The 22,880-nt window shown below is 45.0% G+C and overlaps 1 protein-coding gene and 1 long non-coding RNA gene across 4 annotated transcripts in view; one reads left to right on the top strand and one right to left on the bottom strand.

The window, feature by feature from the left end:
- LOC140401429 (uncharacterized) overlaps positions 1-1,075 on the bottom strand; it is a 32,354-nt gene extending 31,279 nt beyond the window's left edge. Inside the window, exon 1 of the long non-coding RNA XR_011938099.1 lies at positions 953-1,075. This is a non-coding gene — a long non-coding RNA (uncharacterized lncRNA). The remainder of the gene's footprint in view (positions 1-952) is intronic.
- map4k5 (mitogen-activated protein kinase kinase kinase kinase 5) overlaps positions 1-22,880 on the top strand; it is a 309,224-nt gene that overhangs the window by 68,549 nt on the left and 217,795 nt on the right. The gene's annotated exons all lie outside the window — the stretch shown is intronic.

Consider the following 22,880-nt stretch of genomic DNA (forward strand, 5'->3'; position numbering starts at 1 on the left):
ATTGCTGCTCCAACTGAACCATGCAGTCTGTGAGGAGCTGCCATTGGTTACACTTGCTGCAGATGTAGTCGACCGGAACGCTGGAAGCGACATAGATCTGCCACATCTCTCAGTTGGAGCACTAATTAATTAATTTAAAATAAACACTTGAATTATTGTTAGATTGAGTTACAATTAACTATATGGCCCTGACGCTAGATGATTCTTACTGTAAAATTAAATGCTAAATACCGATCTCTGCCTTCGGGTTTAGTTACTCCACTATCTAGTTAATCAATTAGATTTTGTTTTGCAATATTAAAAAAAAAAATTTAACAGATTCCCAACCAGCCAGATTCCCAACCAGCCAATCAGGTCACAGCTTTACTGTGAGGTCACTTACAGTTCGTTCTCTCTCTCTCTCTCTCTCTCTCTCTCTCTCTCTCTCTCTCTCTCTCTCTCTCTCTCTCTCTCTCTCTCTCTCTCTCTCCCCCCCCCCGCCCACAATTTGGAAAGGTAATAAAAATCACTTGCCTTCCCAGGATGCTCTTTGGTTCTCTCCCTGCAGATTAACAGTTACAGGCCAGAAGCCAGAAGAAAGAGAACAAAATGGTAGGGAAAAAGCACCTTCTCCCCCTCTGCATCGAATTACCTCACTGCACCAAATTACCAACTTCCAATTCCCACTCTGGATGTGTCTCACTCACTCAGATGTGTCTCCTTCACCTGCACAAAGTTTACTGAGTGCATTTTCTGGCTGTCTTTTATACAGAACTCCGCTAACCAGGATGACTCCCACTACTTAAGCTTCAAACAGAAGAATACAATGTACACCCTTGTGCCACTAAGCAGGCTTCAGGTGACTGAAAACTACCTCTCAGCAATTAGGGTGGGGGCAGCCTCAGCCAATCAGACACTAAGCTACACACTGCACTTTTAACTGAAAAACAGCAAAATTAGATTTACCACTTACCTTTCCTGATTACCTCAGTGGGTTCCTTCTCTTCACTGGACCAACATTTCCCAGCATTCTGTCTGGTAGCCAGCAGAGGAAGCAGACATTTCTCTTTGCGGACCTCAGCAACTGCTATTCTGTCTATCTGTCTCTTTCAGTGTTCTTGTCTCTGAGATAAAGTCTTCAAGAACATCTGCTCTGCCTTTGTTTTCAGGTGTTAATCCTGGCATGTGCATTCAATAAAACATGACCTCGGGCCCTTGGTATCCATGGTAACTGGTATCTATGGTAACCAAGTCGCACAGGCTTGATGTTGAGCAGAACTTGTAGCAGATCATATAATTTTACCCTGAATTAAAGGGACATTTAATGTTTCATTCATTTACGGGATGTAGGCATCGCTGGTTAGACCAGCATTTATAGCCCATCCCTAGTTGCCCCTCAGAAGGTGGTGGTGAGTTGCTGCCTTGAACTGCTGCAGTCCTTGAGGTGTAGGTACACCACTGTGCTGTTAGGGAGGGAGTGCCAGGATGTTGCCCCATCGACAGTGAAGGAGCGGCAATATATTTCCAAGTCGGGTGGTGAGTGATTTGGAGGGGAACCTCCAGGTGTTGTGGTTCCTAGGTACCTGCTGCTCTTGACCTTCTAGATGGTAGTGGTTATGGGTTTGGAAGGTACTGTCTAAGGGACCTTCATGAGTTACTGCAGTGCACCTTGTAGATGGTATCCACGGCAGCCAGTGTTCATCGGTGGTGGAGGGTTTGAATGTTTGTGGAAAGGGGAGCAATCAAGCGAGATGCTTTGTCCTGGATGGTGTCGAGCTTTGGGAGTGTTGTTGGAGCTGCACTCATCCATGCAAGTGGAGAGTATTCCATTCCACTCCTGACTTGTGGCTTGTAGATGGCGGACAATCTTTGAGGGGTCAGGAGTGAGTTATTTGCCGTAGGATTCCTGGACTTGGCCTGCCCTGGTAGCCACAGTATTAATATGGCTAGTCCAGTCAGTTTCTGATCAATGGTAACCTCAGGATGTTTATTGTGGGGGATTCAGTGAAGGTAATGCCATTGAATGTCAACGTGTGGTGGTTAGATCCTCTCTTGTCGTAGATGGTCATTGCCTGGCACATGTGTGGCGCAAATGTAACTTGCCACTTGTCAACCCAAGCCTGGATATTGTTCAGGTGTTGCTGCATTTGGACATGGACTGCTTCATTTCTGAGGAGTCACACGAATGGTGCTGAACACTTTGCAATCATTGCAAACATCCCCACTTCTGACCTTTGAAGGGGCTGAAGATTGTTGGGCATAGGATACTACCCTGAGGAACTCCTGCAGTGATATCCTGGAGCTGAGATGATTGGCCTCCAACCACCATAACCATCTTTCTTTTGTGCCAGGTATGACTCCAACCAATGGAGAGTTTTCCTCCTGATCCCATTGAGTTTAGCTAGGCTCCTTAATGCCATACTCGGTCAAATGCTGCCTTGATGTCAAGGGCAGTCACTCGCCTCACATTCGTAACAACTTGACCATGTTTTACTTTCTGCATTTCAGCCTATCTAAATTATTAGTGTTGGAACTAATAACACAGTTGGAACTAATAACACATCTGTTTTAGATTTAAAAGTTCTCTTTTTTTTTCAGCCTGAGGCACTCCATCGTCAGTTTTTTCATGGCTCTCTTATTTTACCCTTTATCACCTAATTTCTACATTTTTTTTGTGCATAATTAGTAGGTCACCATTGGCGCTGCTGATGGTGAGTCCTTTTCCTGTAATGATTGTGATTCAATTCTTTATGCCCATATTCTGCCTCCCTAACCTGGCTCTCTCTACCAATCTTTCTTTTTATCCAAAGGTTGGTTGGTGCCATGTTTCTTTCTGTCCAATGCTGCTACATTCCCTGCAGATGACATTTTATCAACCGTTTGTCAGAAAAGCCTATATCCACAATCTCTGTGATCTATCTGTCTTGCTGATGTGACATTATCTTGATATGAATGTGATCCTTATCTGCATTACTTTTTATCTGTCAGAGACTGTATGATCTCGTTGTGCACCGTTTGTGTATATATTTGCTACATAATGTGTCTCCATCTATCTCTGAACTGTTTGCATTTGCTGCTATTTATCTCTGACCTGTTTGCATGTGTTTCTCCTTTTTACATATTCATCCCACTCCTCCAATGCCCACGCCTAAATCCATCACTTGTGCACGTTTATTCTTTGTTTTTTCTTTTTGTGTTTGCGTGCAGACATCATTTCTTGTCTGTGACCCCAAATTCTGCTTGCATAATGACATCGCTAGAATATGCAGCTGATGTTTGCAGTGTGTGATATCTGTCTTGATGTTTGCCAAGAGTCTGGAACCAAATGGATGGATAGAACAAAATTTCAGTGGCTTGTTTGGACAAAGATCTGTTTGTCTCAAGTACCTATTCACTGATCTATTGCTTTGGCCCCCCCCCCGTTCTGCTTTTTCTCCACTTGTTTTTGCATTTTATGCTTTGGAACTGCATCTTCATTTTGACCTCTGTCTGGAATGGTGTTGAATATTTATGGAAATAGGTGAGAAACGAGATGTGGGGTGGGAGAAAGGGTGGAAAAAAGACCACAATATCCAATATTAACTTGATAATATAAAGAAACCCATAATTTTGTCAACATTGAACTGGATTGCAGATATTATTATTAGTGCTAATTATTAAATAGGAACTAGCAATGATGTTATATTTTTAATGTACCCCTAAATATTACAAAAAGCATTACAAAGTGCATTACTAAATTGTGATAGCAGAATGTGTGTGGAAGGGGAATACTCCGAAGTCCTAAATAGATACTGTTCCCTTGGATCATAGAATAATATGCACAGGAGGAGGCCAGTCAGTCCATTGTGCATGCAATGGCTGTTTGAATTAACCATCTAATTTAGCCTCATGCCTCTGTTCTTTCCATTTAACCCAGCAATTTCCTTCCTCATTTCAAGTTTTTCCCAATTCCCTTTTGAAAGTTATTGTTGAATCTGCTTTCACCATCCTTTCAGACAATGCATTCGATTCATCCTAACTTGCTGTATAACATTTTTTTTCCTTATGTTGCTTCCAGTTCTTTGCCAGTCATCTTAAATCTCTGGTTATTGAACCTTCTGTCACTGGAAACATCTTCTCCTTATTTACTCTGAACTTTCCCTTTAACCTTTTGTGCTCCAAGGAAAACATTCCATGTTTCTCTATTCTCAGCAGTAAGTCTCTATTCCAGATGGCATTCTAACAAATCTCTTATGCATTCTCTAAGGCCTTGACTTAGTGTTGTGCCCAGATGGCCACAGTACTCCAGGTGGAGCATTACTGGTGTTTTATAAAGGTCTATTATAACTTCCTTGCTTTATTCTCTGTCACGGAATCTTCTTAAAATATTGAGAAGCAAAAAGAGTAACAATTGCATTCAAATCTATTTTGCTCAGTTACAATGATTTTGAAATTCCAAATTTGACTGAGAAATTGGAACACAATTGTGATTTTGTTTCTTCCTTTATTTACAGTATAGATACTGTATCTGGATGTGTGCCAATAGATTTTTGGGTGTCTTTGATTCATTAATGCATCCAATTCAATAATTTTTAGCTGAAATTGCACTAATGTGTGTTAGGGCATTAATACGTGGATAAATGCTGGAATAAATCCAGAAACAGCCAAGTTGAAAATGTGGTTCCACGGAAGTGCTGGGGCACTGAACACCAGAAAACTTTTCTGGAAAAAAACCCAAGTATGTATACAAAAGAGTCTTTCATACTGCCTGTTTTAAATAATATGGAAAAAATGTAGAATGCCTTAAAATACCATGGAAGAAAGCAACTGTTCTTTGAGTCACAACCTCAAAATACAGCTAGTGGGTTTTTTCAGGACCCTTTTCGAGAAAGAGCACTTTGCTATATTCTGTTAAAATTAAAACATTTTATTTAACTTGGTCTGAAAGTCAAATGTTTATTGACATTAAATTACATAACTTGTATCTTGTCAGTCGATTATCAGGTGTAGTTCTACCCAAGCAAGAAACTCATATTGTGTGAGTGTTGTCTGTTTTCACAAAAACAAAATACTGTGGATGCTGGAAATCTGAAATAAAAAGAGAAAATGCAGCACATACTCAGCAGGTCAGGCAGCATATGTGGGGAGAGAAATCTACTTCTTAAAATCTATTACATTACATTTCTAACTTTTCCTACTTCTGATGAAAGGTCATCAACCTGAAGCATTAAATCTGTTGTCATCTCCACACATGCTGCCCGATCTCAATATTTCCAACGTATTCTATTTTTCTTGTTTGTTTTTCACTTTCATGGCACATCTGTATAGAGCCTGGAATTATATAGTGGTTAAGTCAGAGATTTTTGTTTTGAAGTGCAGTAGGCGGTATGAGCTACCTCAGACAAGGTAACACAAACCACAAATTAGATTTATGGCTTGTTTTTGGTTAAGAAGGGAATGTTTACAGTGATGTTGGGAAACCCCCCTGCTCTTCATAGTCTTGTTGTTTCTGTAGAAATAAAAAACACTTGAGCAGGTGGACATATTCTCAGTTTAACATCTCATTCCAAAAAGGTCACCTCTGACAGCACATTCCGTCAAAGTGTCAGGCCTACATAATATGCTGAAGTCCAACAGCGGAACTTGAAACGCAATCTTCCGATGTGCCTAACTGAATAAAATTACTTAATTTGAGCATTATTGTTCTTGTCCAGGTGAGGAAGAATTTTGTAATTACAATAGAAAAGACATTGGGCAATTATCAGATTTACATTTGTAGTCGGCAGAATCCATTTCCATGCAAAGTGCTTTCGTTCTTAATGTCCATGCAGGTATCCACTTTTTTTCTTGACTTTGACCGGCACAGTATGTTTTGGTTCTTTATACATTTATGTAACAGATTCCTTGGTGCTTTATCTCCACAGTTCTGCAAACATCATATTTGTTGCATTAGATTAAGTGGCTTCCAGTGATTAGCCTTGGTAGCAATGCATGAATGACAAAATGTTTCTTAAATTTGTCCTGTTGATCCAGCTTTTCAATCTGGATTTGGGTTCATGGAGCGATGGTGACCAGTTTTATTAGATTATGTGCTGAGTTGCCTTATAATATCTATAAATGTTCTGGATACGAGTATTATTTGTAAATCGTATTGTACAATGTAATGACAGCTAAGCATTGCAGTGTCTTGTTTTGATGTTCAGTGATCTTAATTTAAGAAAACAGTGGAAAAATGGCAAATGATTTTAATGTAAATAATTATAAAGTAATGCATTGAAAATGTGTATGAACAATGGAGGCAGAAAACAATATTTGTTGGGATCTGAATAATATTTTACTAAATGTGTCCAGTCAGTTTGTTATGCGCTGGGATCTAAAGTTATTTTTTGAATATTTATTCACTGGATATGGATGTCACTGGCTAGACCAGTATTTGTTGCCCATGCGAAGATGGTAGTGAACAATCTTTTTGAACCACAGCAGACCACGTGGTGTAGGTACACCTGGGTGTTAGGGAGGGACGACCTAGCGACGACGACAGCCAAGTCCTGTTGATGTGTGGCTTAGAGGGGGAACCTTGCAGTGGGTGGTGGTCCTATGCATCTGTTGCCTTTGTCCTTCTCGGTGGTCGAGATAGTGGGTTTGGACGATGCTGTCAAAGGAGTCTTGGCAAATTGCTACCATGCATCTGGTATGGGTGGTATACACTGCTGTCACTATGCATCAGTGGTGGAGAAAGTGAATATTTAAGTTGGTGGATGTGTGCTGATCAAATGGGCTGTTTCACCTCGAATGGTGTTGAGCTTCAAGTGTTGTTAGATCTGTGTACATCCAGGCAAGTGATTCCAGCATCCTCAGTATTCTGTTCCACGCCTGATTTGTTCCCTGCAAATGGTGGACAGTGTTTGGGGAGTCAGGAGGTGAGTTACTCACTGCAAAATTCCCAACATCTTAGGGGCTTGGCCGGGGCAGAGTTTGTAAGGAGCATCCAGGAGGGCTTCTTAAAACAACATGTAGATAGTCCAACTAGGGAAGGGGCTCTACTGGACCTGACATTGGGGAATTAGCCCGGTCCAGGTGGTAGAAGTTTCAGTAGGGGAGCATTTCGGGAACAGTGACCACAATTCAATAAGTTTTAAAGTGCTGGTGGACAAGGATAAGAGTGGTCCTAGGGTGAATGTGCTAAATTGGGGGAAGGCTAATTATAACCATATTAGGCGGGAACTGAAGAACCTAGATTGGGGGCGGATGTTTGAGGGTAAATCAACATCTGACATGTGGGAGACTTTCAAATGTCAGTTGAAAGGAATTCAGGACCGGCATGTTCCTGTGAGGAAAAACGATAAATATGGCAAATTTCGGGAACCTTGGATAACTAGAGATATTGTAAGCCTTGTCAAAAAGAAAAAGGAGGTATTTGTCAGGGCTAGAAGGCTGGGAACAGACGAAGTCTGTGTGGAATATAAGGAAAGTAGGAAGGAACTTAACAAGTGGTCAGGAGGGCTAAAAGGGGCCACGAAAGGTCAGTGACAAATAGGGTTAAGGAAAATTCCAAGGCTTTTGACACGTACATAAAAAGCAAGAGGGTAGCCAGGGGAAAGGGTTGGCTCACTGAAGGACAGGGGAGAGAATCCATGTGTGGAGCCAGAGGAAATGGGCGAGGTACTAAATGAATACTTTGCATCAGTATTCACCAAAGAGAAGGAATTGGTGAATGTTGAGTCTGGAGAAGGGTGTGTAGATAGCCTGGGTCACATTGAGATCCAAAAAGAAGAGGTGTTGGGCATCTTGAAAAATATTAAGATGGATAAGTCACCAGGGCCTGATGGGTCCTACCCCAGAATACTGAAGGAGGCAAGCGAGGAATTGCTGAGGCCTTGACAGAAATCTTTGGATCCTCACTGTCTTAAGGTGATGTTCCGGAGGACTGGAGAATAGTCAATGTTGTTCCTTTGTTTAAGAAGGGTAGCAAGGATAATCCAGGGAACTACAGGCCGGTGAGCCTTACATCAGTGGTAGGGAAATTACTGGAGAGAATTCTTCGAGACAGGATTTACTCCCATTTAGAAGCAAATGGACGTGTTAGCGAGAGGCAGCATGGTTTTGTGAAGGGGAGGTCGTGTCTCACTAACTTGATAGAGTTTTTCGAGGAGGTCACAAAGATGATTGATGCAGGTAGGGCAGTGGATGTTGTCTATATGGACTTCAGTAAGGCCTTTGACAATGTCCCTCATTGCAGACTGGTACAAAAGGTGAGCTGGCAAGATGGATACAGAACTGGCTAGGTCATAGAAGGCAGAGTGTAGCAATGGAAGGGTGCTTTTCTGATTGGAGGGCTGTGCTAGTGGTGTTCCGCAGGGATCAGTGCAGGGACCTTTGCTGTTCGTAGTATATAATGATTTGGAGGAAAATGGAACTGGTCTGAATAGTAGGTTTGCGGACGACACAAACGTTGGTGGAATTGCGGATTGCGATGGGGACTGTCAGAGGATACAGCAGGATTTAGATTGTTTGGAGTCTTGGGCGGAGAGATGGCACATGGAGTTTAATCCGGACAAATGTGAGGTGATGCATTTTGGAAGGTCTAATACAAGTAGGGAATATGATGTGGAGATGCCGGCATTGGACTGGGGTGAGCACAGTGAGAAGTCTTACAACACCAGGTTAAAGTCCAACAGGTTTGTTTCGATATCACTAGCTTTTGGAGCGCTGCTCCTTCCTCAGGTAGGGAATATACAGTGAATGGTAGAACCCTGAAGAGTATTGACAGTCAGGGAGATCTAGGTGTACAAGTCCACAGGTCACTGAAAGGGGCAACACAGGTGAGAATGTAGTCAAGAAGGCATACGGCATGCTTGCCTTCATTGGCCGGGTCATTGAGTATAAAAATTGGCAAGTCATGTTGCAGCTGCTTTGAACCTTAGTTAGGCCACACTTGGGAGTATAGTGTTCAATTCTGGTAGCCACATTACCAGAAGGATGTGGAGGCTTTAGAGAGGGTGCAGAAGAGATTTATCAGGATGTTGCCTGGTATGATCACATTAGCTATGATGAGAGGTTGAATAAACTCGGTTTGTTCTCACTGGAACGACGGAGGTTGAGGGGCGACCTGATAGAGGTCTACAAAATGATGAGGGGCATAGACAGAGTGGATAGTCAGAGGCTTTTTCCCAGGGTAGAGGGGTCAATTACTGGGGGCATAGGTTTAAGGTGCGAGGGGCAAGGTTTAGAGATGTACGATGCAAGTTTTTTTACACAGAGGGTAGTGGGTGGCTGGAAATCATTGCTGGAGGAGGTGGTGGAAGCAGGGACGATAGTGATGTTTAAGGGGCATCTTGACAAATACATGAATAGAGGGATACGGACCCCGGAAGTGTAGAAGATTTCAGTTTAGATGGGCAAAAATTGGTCGGCGCAGGCTTGGAGGGCCGAAGGGCCTGTTTGTGTGCTGTACTTTTCTTCTTTGTTTGTTATCTGACCTGCCCTTTTAGCCTCTGTATTTGTATGGCTGGTCTGATTCAGTTTCTAGTCAATGGTAACCCGCAGGGTGGGCTTTGTTTTAAGTATCAAACATGTATTGATTGCATCTGGGAATGCTATGCGTGTTGGATTATGTGGTATTACATAGAATTTACAGCACAGAAACAAGTCATTTGGGGGCAGCTGGCCCGCTCGATCGTCCCTACTGTATTCACCTAACCCCTACCGTATTCACCTGACCCTATCATCATAACCCATTCTTAATTTTCCTTGTGTTTATTCAGCATCCCTTTAAATGCATCAATGCTGTTTGCCTCATCCACTTTGTGATAGCAAGCTCCATATTCTCAACACATTTGCTTGCTTTTGGAGGTTATGATTAAACTAGATGTGCAGGCAGGAAACTGTTGAAGCTGGGCCTTAGGACAGATGATTTTGATTTAGCATTCTAGTTTTCGTTAACCACATGACTAATACTGAATAGTTGATGGTGCACTAGGACACCCAGGTCCCTTTGTACATCGATATTTCCCAATCTATCACCATTTAAATAATTACTGTGCCATTTTGTTTCTCTGTCCGAAGTGGATTCCTTCACATTTATTCACAATATACTGCATCTGTCAGGTATTTTTGCCACTCATACTCCACTTGTCTAAATAACCTTGAAGCCTCTTATACCTCTCACTTTCGTGTTATCAGCAAACTTGGAAATATTATTTTTGGCTCCCTTATCCAAATCCTTGATGTATATTGTTAATAGCTGGGGACCAAACACTGATCCCTGTGGAACCCCACTAGTCAGGGCTTGCCACTTCAAAAATTATCCATTTATTCCTATTCTTAATCCATGCCCCCAATCCTATGCACTTTAATTTTGCACACCAACCTTTTATGTGGGACTTTATCAAAAGCATTCTGAAATTTCAATACACCGCATCCACTGGTTCACCCTGATCTAGTCTACAAGTTAGGTCTTCAAAAAGCTCCAGTAGGTTTGTCAAATATTATTTCCCTTTCATAAACCTATGTTGACTTTGTCTAATCCCATTGATATTTTCTAAGTGTCCTGTTGAGATTGCATCCTTTATAATGGACCCTAGCATTTTTCTTACTGCTGACGTTAGGCCAACTGGTCTGCAATTCCCTGTTTTCTCCCTCCCTCCCTTTTATTTAAATAGGAGAGTTACATATGTGAGGAGGAGGCCAGCTTAGTTGGCTGGGCGGCTGGTTCGTGATGCGGAGCGATGCCAACAATTCCCATACCGGCTGAGGTTATTTGTAAAGGCCCTGCCCGCTCAACCTTAATAATAATCTTTATTGTCACAAGTAGGCTTACATTAATACTGCAATGAAGTTACTGTGAAAAGCCACTAGTTGCCACATTCCGGCACCTATACGGGTACACAGAGGGAGAATTCATAATGTCCAATTCACCTAACAGCGTGGGTTTCCTCCAGGTGCTCCGGTTTCCTCCCACAGTCCAAAGCTGTGCACGTTACGTGGATTGGCCATGCTAAAATTGCCCTTGGTGTCCAAAATTGCCCTTGGTGTTGGGTGGGGTTACTGGGTTATGGGGATGGGGTGGGGTGCTCTTTCCAAGAGCCGGTGCAGACTCGATGGGCCGAATGGCCTCCTGCACTGTAAATTCTATGACAAAAAAAACATTTCTGGACTTGTGGGAGGAAATCGGAGCACCCGGAGAAAATTCACGCAGCCACAGGGAGAACGTGCAGACTCCACACAGACAGTGACCCAAGCCGGAAATTTAACCTGGGACCCTGGAGCTGTGAAGCAACAGTGCTAACCATTGTGCTGTTGTGCCGCACCCCCTTGCCTGAGGTGTGGTGACCCTCTGGTTAAATCACCACCAGTCAGCTCTCAAAAATGAAAAGAAGAGCCTCTTCTGGGACTGAGGCAACTTTTACACTTGCATTTGCTATCCTCCAATCTGCCAGGACTGTTCTGGAATCTATGACACCAATGCATCACTATTTCCATGGCTGCCTCCTTTAGTACCCTGGGATGTCGATTATCAGCCCCTATCTGATTTATCAACTTTCAGTCCTGTTAATTTCAGCAACACTATTTTTCTAATAATACCAATTTCCTTCAATTCCTCCTTCTCACTAGACCCTTGATTCCTCAGTATTTCTGGGAAGTTTTGGTTGTGTTTCCTCCGTCTGGGAAGTTTTGGTTGTGTTTCCTCCGTAAAGACAGAATTAAAGTAGTTGTTTAATTGCCCCTACGTTTCTTTGCTCTCTATTATAAATACTCCTGTTTTGGACTGTAAGGGACCAACATTTGTCTTCACTAATCCTTTTCTCTTTGTATACTTATGGAAGCTTTCACAATCCGCTTTACTTGCAAGTTAAATCACGTACTCTTTCTCCCCCCCCCCCCCCCTTCTGCCCCACCCCATACAATCTCTTGCTTGCTGAAGACTGAACGTCTCCCAATCCTCAGGCTTGCTACTTTTTCCACCAACTTTATAGAACTCTTTTTTTGATCTTCTACTATCCTTAATTTATTTTGTAAGCCATAGTTGAGCTGCATTTCTTGTTTTGTTTTTGTACCAGACGAATGTATAATTATTGCAATACATACATTTGTTCCTTAAATATTAGCTATGGCCTAATGCTTTTAATGGGGCAGAACGGTAACACAAGTGGTTAGCACTGCTGCTTCACAGCGCCAGGGTCCCAGGTTAGATTCCCGGCTTGGGTCATTGTCTTTGCGGATTCTGCACGTTCGCCTCGTGTCTGTGTGGGTTTCCTTTGGGCGCTCCGGTTTCCTCCCACAAGTTCCGAAAGACATGCTTGTTAGGTGAACTGGACATTCTGAATTCTCCCTTGGTGTACCCGAGTGGGCGCCGGAGTGGTGACTAGGGGATTTTCACAGTAACATCATTGCAGTGTCAATGTAAGTCTACTTGTGACACTAATAATAATAATAATAATAAAGATTATTATTATTATTATGAAGTCCCCCAATTACTTACACTTCATACCTTCACAGTTTCCTTTGTTTAAATTTAGGACCCTAGTTTCAAATTGGACTTTCACTTTCCATCTTACCTTAATGAAGAATTCTATCATATTATGGTCACTGTTCCCTAAAGGACCAGGGATAATTAATTAACCCCTTCTCATTGAAAAATGCCAAATCAAAATAGCATGTTGCTTTTTCAACATACTGGTCTAAAGAAAGCCACCCGGAATTCATTGGCCACAGTATTGCTGCTGATTTTATTGCCCAATCTATATGTAGATTAAAATCTCCCATGATTACTGTAGTACTCTTGTTACATGCATCTCAAATTGTTTGTTTCATGCCATCCCCTATCTTACCACTACTGTTTGGAGGCCTATGGACAACTCCCACTTATATCATCCATGATCGAATGGTGGAGCAGACTCGAAGGGCTGAATGGCCTAATTCTGCTCATATATCTTAGGATCAACTAATAGAGGTGGCATGGTGGCAGTGTGTTTAGCATTGCTGCTTCATAGCAGCAGGGATCCGGGTTTGATCCCGACCTCTGATGACTGTGTGGAGTTTGCACATTCTCCCCATGTTGCGTGGGTTTCCTCTGGGTGCTCTGGTGTCCTCCCACAGTCCAAAGATGTGCAGAATGGATGGTTTGGCCATGTTAGGGTGTGGTTGCGTGAATAGGGTGGGGACTGGGCCTACTTGGGTGGTCTATCGAAGGATCGGTGCAGACTCGATGGGCTGAATGGTCCCCTTCTGCACTGAAGGGATTCTATGATTTTCTGCCCCTTGCTCCTCCTTAGCTCCACCTAGGCTGATTCTGTCTAGATTTTCTGAGGCATTATCCTCTCTCACCAATGCACTGATTTCATCCTAAACTAACAACATCATTCCGCATCTTTTCCCCTTTTGTCTGTCCTTTCTAAATATCAAATGCCCTTGGATATTTAGTTCTCAGCCCTGGTCACCCTTCAGCCATATCTCCATTTTCGCAATCACACTACTCTTGTATACCAATTTGTGTTGTTAATTCCTCTACCTTATTGTGAATGCACCATGTATTCAGATACAGTGGTTTAAACTTTTCAGAAATGTTTTTATACTTTCAAAAAAAAAAACTATGGCCCTATTTGCTGCAGCCCTTGTTTCCTGTGCCTTCCACTTTTGTCTTTCATTTCTATCTTTGTTTCCCTGTCTTGCCTCCACATTCAGGTTCCAAAACCACTGCCACTCTGTCCCTCCAGCTATGGACAGATTTAAGAATTTTGTATCCAAAGTCATCTCTTCTGCCCAAGCATGCTACACTTACCACATGCCATGTCGCAATTACACATACTGCATGCCATATCTTAAAATATATTTTAAAAATAAATTAACCTAATTTAAATTAATCAATGTTATCTGCTTCCACCATTTCCTGAAGGACCCTGTCCCATAGATTTATCATTTGCTCACTGGAAACAATCTGGGTCTACAGCTTTAGGCAAAGTGATGCACCTTATCATGGAGTTCACTGTTTATAAATTACTTGAATAGAGATATCGAGAATCTTGTATGCAAGTTTGCCAATGACACAAAAATAGATGGCAGAGTAAACAGTGCCGACGGGAGCAGCAAATTGCAAAGGGGCATTGAGTGGCCAGAACAGTGTTGAATGGTTACCACTTTTACAGCATCTTAATAGCATCTTTTGCAGACACACCACTTGCTGTATGTTAACCAGGATTTATAAAATTATTATTACAACATATATAGAATAATTTCTGACATTCACCACACTTTCAACTTCTCTTTTGTAGCGATGATATACCCAATTCATGTAATTGTTGCCTCAGTATAGTCCTTTCATCCCCTCTGTTTTTCTGGTCTTCTGTACCTTGTAATAACTGCCTTGGAATTGTGCTTTTTATTCTAAATAGATTTGTACCAATAATTACTTAATATCAACCTTTTAACACATGCCAATATCTGATTTTCTTTGCACACTGCCAGAGCATTGTGAAGCTGGCACCCATTTTTAATCAAACATGATCCCCAGATCTCACTTTTCTTCCTATCTGAATAGTAATCTCTTCCTTCATTTTTGTCCCCGTGTGTATTGCATTTCTGTATATTGGGTCAATACATGTCAGATGAAATTCAATTTACCAAGTATATTCCAATACTCTCAAGCTTATTCTATGCAGCTTTGAAGTCTGTGGTTTCATTAACTTTGCCATCTACAAATTTAGCTACAGTACTAGTGATTCCGAGCTACAAGATCAGACAACATATTGAGTAACTAATCTTGGCTCCCGATAGCCTGCCACTTTTGGTGTTTAGCTTGCAAGTTTCTCCGTGTGTACAATTTCACCTAGCTCAGTGACTTTTACTGTGGCATAGCTGTTGCTAGCTTTGACATTTCCTTCCACTTTTTTCATTGGACCAGAGTTGATGTCTTGATTTAATGATAATGGAATGAGGGATGTATTGGATCATGAGGAGGCAATATATGATTCAGCTTTAAATGACACTCTTATACAATTCAGCTTCGAATGGAGCTCATACAATTCAGCTTCGAATGGTGCTCAATGTCTCAATTTTAAAAAATAAATTTAAAGTACCAAATTCATTTTTTCCCCCTAAGGGGCAATTTAGCGTGGCCAGTCCACCTACTTGCCACATTTTTGGGTTGTAGAGGTGAGACCCACGCAGACACTGGGTGAATGTGCAAACTTCTCACGGCAATGACCCAGGGCCGGAAGGAACCCCGGTCCTCAGCCGTGAGACAGCAGTGTGAACCAGTGCGCCAACGTGCACCCTATGTCTCAATGCCGTGTTTTAGGCTGCCAATTGTGTCCTTGGTCTGTCCTACTAAATAAGAAGCTGAGTTTTGAAAGTGACCCTTTGTGAATATTCTATCAATTGGTTGAATCTGAAAAGAGGTAAACTTCAGTCAGATGTGCACCACAAAAACTGGAAGAGATTCTAAGATGCTCTGAAATCTGTCCTCAGGCCGTAGTCTATTAGTTCTTCACCAATCCTCAGTGCGGACGAGACAAAACTGCTCACAGAGAAAGCCCAAATTCGGGAAGGGTGGGCGGAGCACATTCCTAATCCATCAATAAAGAAGCAATCGATAGGCTGCCATCAATTGCTGTGTTGACTATCCCATGGTGTTGGGATAGTCAACACAATTGGGATAACTAACAAGTCAAACTCTTGTCCAGCAGTAAATCTTCAGGAATTGATGCTATCGCAGCTGAGGTTTACAAGGCTGGAGGTCAATGTCTGGTCAAGAAGCTCATTGAACTCTTTAAATCTATCTGAGAGCTAGGAACCATCCTGCAAGAATACAACATTGCCAACTTGTGCAGCAAAACTTGCCAATCTTGCAACAAACATAGGGGAATCTCGCTTCTCTCCATTGTTGGGAAAATCATTGCCAGAATACTTTTGAACTGCTTACTACAATGTCTCAACCAGGATTTGCTGCCGGAGAGTCAGTGCAGTTTCTATCCCAACTGTGTTGACTATACCAACACCATGGGATAGTCAACACAGCAATTGATGGTAGCCTATCGACAAGGTTGAGGATGCTCTAAGAACATGGAAAATGGCCAGTCAACTGGAAGGGAGATCAAAATTAACTTTTCTCTCTCCCATTCAGGGCAACCCGGATTTCCCACCAAGTGTTATGGACTATGGATTTGATCTCTGGAGAGCTAGAGGTATTTGTAGACTGGGTGGCATGATTATCTGCTGCATCCTTGTCATCTTTTGAACAGCTAAGCCAACAATGATGTCCCAAGATACTTTATAAAAAAAAAACAACATTTTTTAAATTGAGACTTTATTCTTAATGAGACAACTATGCATCCTGGTGGAAAAATCACTGATCTTTGCGGAACCTAAGCAATTAATCAGCAAGTCTTAAGATGCTTGATGTTCTAAATTCTGTGTAGGTATATTGAAAACACTTTGGGCTTGACTTCTGGGTGCGGCAATGACCAGCTGAGTCGCACGTTTTGGCACCTCCCGTTGGAACGGACTTTTGGGCTCTTAATAGGAGCCCCAACGGCAATTTAAACGGCCAAAAACACTGCGGTAAACCAGAAGGGAATCCCCCCCCCGGACACGCATGGAAAAAGGAGAGGATAGCGGCCGGATTGCAGAAGATCCTCTGGAGCAGCGGCAAGGAAGGGAAGCTCGAAGCAAGATGGCGTCGGAAGGTGGCCGTTTGTTATGGGGCCCGGAGCAACAAGAGTTCCTGCGGCGCTGTGTGGAAGAGCTGAAGAAGGAGTTGAAGAAGGAAGTGTTGGCCCCGATATTACAGGCGATTGAAGGGCTAAAGGAGGAGCAGAGGACCCAGGAGCTGGAGCTTCGGGTCGTGAAGGCAAAGACTGCTGAAAACGAAGATGAAATACAGGGCCTGGTGGTGAAGGCAGAGACGCACGAGGCACAGCACAAAAGGTGTGTGGAGAGGTTGGAAGTACTGGAGAATAATTCGAGGAGGAAGAATTTAAGAGTTCTGGGTCTTCCCGAAGGCGCAGAGGGGGTGGACGTCGGGACATATGTGAGCACGATGCTTCACTTGCTAAGGGGATCGGAGGCCCCGACGGGTCCTTTGGAGGTGAAGGGAGCCTATCGAGTTGTGGCGCGAAGACCAAAGGCTGGAGAAATACCTCGAGCTATAGTGGTGAGGTTTCTCCGCTACAATGACAGAGAGACGGTCCTCAGATGGGCGAAGAAAACTCGGAGCTGTAGGTGGGAGAACGCGGTGATCCGCGTATACCAGGATTGGAGTGCGGAGGTGGCGAGAAGGAGGGCAAGTTTCAATCGGGCTAAGGCGGTGCTTCACAAAAAGAAGGTTCAATTTGGAATGTTGCAACCGGCGAGACTGTGGGTCACACACCAAGGGAAGCACCACTACTTTGAGACGGCAGAAGAGGCGTGGACATTCATTGTGGACGGGAAGCTGGAATAGCCTGGCGAGAGAAAGAGCTTCTGGGACAAAGTGGTGGGGTGATTATGTGGGGCGAGGAAGGGGAGGGGGGGGGTGATTTTTCAATTTGTTAATTCTATGATCCTGTAACTTTTCTCTTCCCCCCCCCCCCCCCAAATGTTTTTTGGGGGGGGGGGGGAGGAGAGAGTGTATGAGGAACTGGGGGTGCTGGTGGGACGGAAAGGGGAAGGAGAAGGGAAATGCGCCATTAGGGGCAGGGCCGAGTGGGAAACGGGCTTTGCTCCTGCGCTATGGTAATTGTGGCGGGAACAGGGACGCAGGAAGGAGGGGGCCTCGCACAGTGGGGGCCGAGGGCAAGGGGGGAAGCCGAGGTCAGCCAGAGTTCGCTGACTTCTGGGAGCAACATGGGGGGTGCAACTACGCTAGAGGGGGATCTAGCGGGAGGGGGGGGGGGGTTAACTGGGTTGCTGCTGCTAAGGAGAAGGGGGAGCTGTTATGGGACGGGGTGGTCGAGACGGGGGGGGCACCGTCGGTGGGATATACAGATACGTGGGAACCGGGTGAGGAGCTGGGTTAAAAAAGGGGATGGCGAGTCGACAAGGGGGGGAAGCCCCCCAACCCGGCTGATCACGTGGAACGTGAGAGGGCTGAACGGGCCGATTAAAAGGGCATGGGTACTCGCACACCGAAAGAAATTAAAGGCAGATGTGGTTATGTTGCAGGAGACGCACCTGAAACTGATAGGCCAGGTCAGACTACGTAAAGGATGGGTGGGGCAGGTGTTTCATTCGGGTTTAGATGCGAAGAATAGGGGGGTGGCTATCTTAGTGGGGAAACGGGTACTGTTTGAGGCAAAGACCATAGTGGCGGATAGTGGGGGTAGATATGTGATGGTGAGTGGCAGATTGCAAGGGGAGGCGATGGTTCTGATGAACGTATACGCCCCGAACTGGGATGATGCAAATTTTATGAGGCGTATGTTGGGGCGTATCCCGGACCCGGGGCGGGAAAGTTGGTAATGGGGGAGACTTCAATACGGTGCTTGATCCAGGGCTGGACCGGTCGAGGTCCAGGACCGGGAGGAGGCCGGCAGCGGCCAGGGTGCTCAAGGACTTCATGGAGCAGATGGGAGGAGTAGACCCCTGGAGATTTATTAGCCCTAGGAGTAAGGAGTTCTCATTTTTCTCCCATGTTCACAAGGTATATTCACGGATAGACTTTTTTGTCTTGGGAAGGGCACTGATTCAGAAGGTGACGGGGACGGAGTATACGGCCATAGCCATTTCGGACCACGCTCCACATTGGGTAGACCTGGAGGTAGGAGAGGAAAAAGAACAGCATCCACTCTGGAGAATGGATATGGGCTTATTGGCGGATGAGGGGGTATGTCTAAGGGTGAGGGGGTGTATCGAAAGGTACTTGGAGCTTAATGACAATGGAGAGGTTCAGGTGGGAGTGGTCTGGGAGGCGTTGAAGGCGGTGGTCAGAGGGGAACTGATATCCATAACGGCACTTAAAGGGAAGCAAGAGGGTAAAGAAAGGGAGCAATTGTTGAGAGAACTTCTGAGGGTGGACAGGTAATATGCAGAGGCACCGGAGGAGGGACTGTACAGGGAAAGACAAAGGCTACATGTGGAGTTTGACCTGCTGACCACGGGTAAGGCAGAGGCACAGTGGAGGAGGGCACAGGGTGTACAGTATGAGTATGGAGAGAAGGCGAGTCGGCTACTGGCCCACCAACTGCGGAAGAGGGGAGCGGCGAGGGAGATAGGTGGGGTGAGAGATGAGGAGGGAGAGATGGAACGGGGAGCGGAGAGAGTGAACGGGGTGTTCAAGGCATTCTATGAGAGGTTATATAAGGCTCAGCCCTCGGAAGGGAAGGAGGGAATGATGTGTTCCTGGATCAGCTGGAATTCCCGAAGGTGGAGGAGCAGGAGAGGGCGGGACTGGGAGCACAGATTGAGATGGAGGAGGTGGTAAAGGGGATTGGGCGCATGCAGGCGGGGAAGGCCCCGGGACCGGATGGATTCCCGGTGGAATTTTATAGGAAATATATGGACCTATTGGCCCCGCTTTTGACGAGAACCTTTAATGAGGCCAGGGAAAGGGGGAAGTTGCCCCCGACTATGTCGGAGGCGACGATATCGCTACTTTTGAAGAAGGAAAAAGACCCGCTGCAGTGTGGGTCCTACAGGCCCATTTCCCTTTTAAACGTAGATGCTAAGCTCCTGGCCAAGGTGATGGCGACGAGGATAGAGGACTGTGTCCTGGGTGTGGTCCACGAGGATCAAACTGGGTTCGTTAAGGGGAGACAGCTGAACACGAACATACGGAGGCTGCTAGGGGTGATGACGATGCCCCCACCAGAGGGGGAGGAGGAGATAATGGTGGCGATGGACGCCGAGAAAGCATTCGACAGAGTGGAGTGGGACTATCTGTGGGAAGTGTTGAGGAGATTTGGTTTTGGAGAAGGGTTTATTGGATGGGTACAGCTGCTATATAGGGCCCCGGTGGCAAGTGTGGTCACGAACAGGCAGAGGTCTGACTACTTCCGTCTTTATAGGGGGACGAGGCAGGGGTGTCCCCTGTCTCCGTTACTGTTTGCATTGGCAATTGAGCCCCTGGCCATAGCACTGAGGGGCTCCAGGAAGTGGAGGGGCGTACTCAGGGGAGGAGAAGAACACCGGTTATCATTGTATGCAGATGATTTATTGCTGTATGTTGCGGACCCAGTGGAGGGGATGCCTGAGATAATGCAGACACTCGGGGAGTTTGGGGAATTCTCGGGGTACAAATTGAATATGCGGAAGAGTGAGTTGTTTGTGGTGCATCCGGGGGAGCAGAGCAGGGGAATAGATGATTTACCGCTGAGAAAGGTAACCAGAGATTTCCGGTACTTGGGGATTCAGATAGCCAGGAGTTGGGGAACCTTACATAGGTTTAATCTAACACGAATGGTGGAACAGATGGAGGAGGATTTTAAGAGATGGGACATGGTGCCCCTGTCACTGGTGGGTAGGGTGCAGGCGGTCAAAATGGTAGTCCTCCCGAGATTCCTTTTTGTGTTTCAGTGCCTCCCGGTGATGGTCACGAAGGCTTTTTTCAAGAAAATCGAGAAAAGTGTCATGAGTTTTGTGTGGGCTGGGAAGACCCCGAGAGTGGGGAGGGGGTTTTTGCAGCGTAGCAGGGATAAGGGGGGACTGACACTACCGAGCTTAAGTGAGTACTACTGGGCCGCCAATATCTCGATGGTGTGTAAGTGGATGGGAGAAGGGGAGGGAGCGCCGTGGAAGAGATTAGAGATGGCGTCCTGCAAAGGAACCAGCCTACAAGCACTGGCGACGGCGCCGTTGCCGTTCTCCCCGAAGAAATACACCACAAGTCCAGTGGTGGTGGCAACACTGAAAATTTGGGGGCAGTGGAGACGGCATAGGGGAAGGACGGGAGCCTCGGTGCGGTCCCCGGTAAGAAATAATCATAGGTTTGTCCCGAGGAGAATAGATGGGGGATTTGGAGCATGGCAGAGAGCTGGGATTGTGCAACTGAGAGATCTGTTCTTAGACGGGACGTTTGCGAGTCTGGGAGAGCTGACGGAAAAATATGGGTTGCCCCAAGGGAATGCATTTCGGTACATGCAACTGAGGGCTTTTGCGAGGCAACAGGTGAGGGAATTCCCGCAGCTCCCGACACAAGAGGTGCAGGACAGAGTGATCTCAGGGACATGGGTGGGGGATGGTAGGGTGTCGGATATATACAGGGAAATGAGGGACTAGGGGGAGATCATGGTGGATGAGCTGAAGGGAAAATGGGAAGAAGAGCTGGGGGAAGAGATTGAAGAGGGGCTGTGGGCAGATGCCCTACATAGGGTAAACTCTTCGTCCTCGTGCGCCAGGCTAAGCCTGATACAATTCAAGGTTTTGCACAGGGCGCATATGACCGGAGCAAGGCTCAGTAAATTTTCGGGGTAGAGGATAGGTGTGGGAGATGCTCGAGAGGCCCAGCAAACCACACCCACATGTTTTGGTCATGCCCGGCACTGCAGGGGTTCTGGGTGGGGGTGGCGAATGTGCTTTCGAAGGTGGTGGGGGTCCGGGTCGAGCCAAGCTGGGGGTTGGCTATATTTGGGGTTGCAGAAGAGCCGGGAGTGCAGGAGGCGAGAGAGGCTGATGTTTTGGCCTTTGCGTCCCTAGTAGCCCGGCGAAGGATATTGCTTATGTGGAAGGAAGCCAAACCCCCGGGCATGGAGACCTGGATAAACGACATGGCAGGGTTTATAAAACTAGAACGGATAATGTTTGCATTAAGGGGTTTGGCTCAAGGGTTCACCAGGCGGTGGCAACCGTTCATTAACTACCTCGCAGAACGATAAAGGAAATGGGAAGGTAGCAGCAGCAACCCAGGGGGGAGCGGGGGGGGGAAAGAGGGGGAGGGTGGGTCCTCAGGGGTGTTTTTGTACAGATATTTGTACTTGGTTATGTCTATTGGATTGTTTGATTTTATTATCTGAGAGTTATTATTTTTGTTATGGCAGTTGCCATTTAGTTTATATATTATTTATTTATTTGTTTAAAAACGGTCACTGTTATTTATATTGTTTTATTGTTGTAAAAAGGGAAAAACCTTTGTATTGTCTTGTTTGGCCGAAAAATTTGAATAAAATATATTTAAAAAAAAAAGAAAACACTTTGGGCTTGAGAAAAAAAGATGTTGCAGTCAATATTGATGAGGAGACCTGGGGTAATATATGGGAAAATGTCAATACAATTTCATTCAGTAATAAAATGAAGGAGATTGGTTTAAAATCAATTGCTGTGTTGACTATCTCATGGTGTTGGTATAGTCAACACAGTTGGGATAGAAACTGCACTGACTCTCCAGCAGAAAATCCTGGCTGAGACGTTCAAAATATTTTACATCTGCATGAAGCACCAAGCTTGAGACACAGGCTTGACCTTTCTTTTAAAAAAAAAAAACATTTTATTAAGGAATTTATGATTTTAAAATAACAAAGTACAAAAACAAATGTAAACATAATTCAGTACATAACACCCACCCCAGCCAACAACCATTCCCAGCCAACATGGAGTATACATATTTCCCCAGTCCCTCCCTCCATCTCCTCTTGCTGATCGCGCCTGAACTAACTCCCCTAACCCCTCCACTCCTATCGTATCTGCTAACAGTTTAGTTTCCCCCAAAGAAGTCGATAAGCGGCTGCCACCTCCTATCGAACCCTAGCATTGATCCTCTCAGGGCGAACTTAATTTTCTCAAGCTTGAGAAACCCAGCCATGTCACTAACCCATATCCCCGATTTCGGGGGCTCCAGGATAATAGGATCCGTCTCCGGGCTACCAAGGAGGCAAAGGCCAAAACGTTCAGTTTCTCTCGCCACCTGGACTCGTGGGTCTTCCGACACTCCAAAAATCACCACCTCTGGACTTGGGACCAGCCTCGTTTTTAGCACCATGGACATGACATTGACAAATCATTGCCAGAATCCCCTC

The sequence above is a fragment of the Scyliorhinus torazame genome, chromosome 2, assembly GCF_047496885.1.
Source record: "Scyliorhinus torazame isolate Kashiwa2021f chromosome 2, sScyTor2.1, whole genome shotgun sequence".
Classification (NCBI taxonomy): domain Eukaryota; kingdom Metazoa; phylum Chordata; class Chondrichthyes; order Carcharhiniformes; family Scyliorhinidae; genus Scyliorhinus; species Scyliorhinus torazame.